This window comes from Varanus komodoensis, unplaced genomic scaffold, assembly GCF_004798865.1.
Source record: "Varanus komodoensis strain SLA01 unplaced genomic scaffold, ASM479886v1 scaffold4, whole genome shotgun sequence".
Taxonomy (NCBI): Eukaryota; Metazoa; Chordata; class Lepidosauria; order Squamata; family Varanidae; genus Varanus; species Varanus komodoensis.
In genome coordinates this window covers 12,135,298-12,135,801 of record NW_025335941.1, presented here as the reverse complement: position 1 = coordinate 12,135,801, position 504 = coordinate 12,135,298, and positions in this window count along the sequence as shown.

Below are 504 nucleotides of genomic sequence, written 5' to 3'. Positions count from 1 at the left end.
GCACTTTTATGTTCTGTACAGAAAGGCACAGCATGTTCAAGTCCCAGGGACGCAGCTGATGGAGCAGCCGAAGCTGAAGGAAGGCGCTCCTTGCCACCACCGTCACCTGAGCTTCTAATGACAGCTCAGGGTCGAGGAGCACTCCCAAGCTGCAAACCCTGTCCCTCAGAGGGAGTGCAACCCCATTTAGGACAAGGCCCAGGTCCCCCATCCCGAGGCCCGAGCCACCCACCAACAGGACCTCCGTCTTGTCTGGATTGAGCTTCAGTTTATTGGCCCTCATCCAGCCCATTACCTCGGCCAGGCACCGGTTCAGTACAGCCACTGCCTCATCTGGATTGGTGGAAAACGAGAGGTAGAGCTGGGTATCATCAGTGTACTGATGATTCCGCAGCCCACACCTCCTGATGACCTCTCCCAGCGGTTTCATGTAGATGTTAAATAGCAAGGGGGACAAAATGGACCCCTGCAGAACTCCATGGCAGCTATGCCATGGAGTTCTGC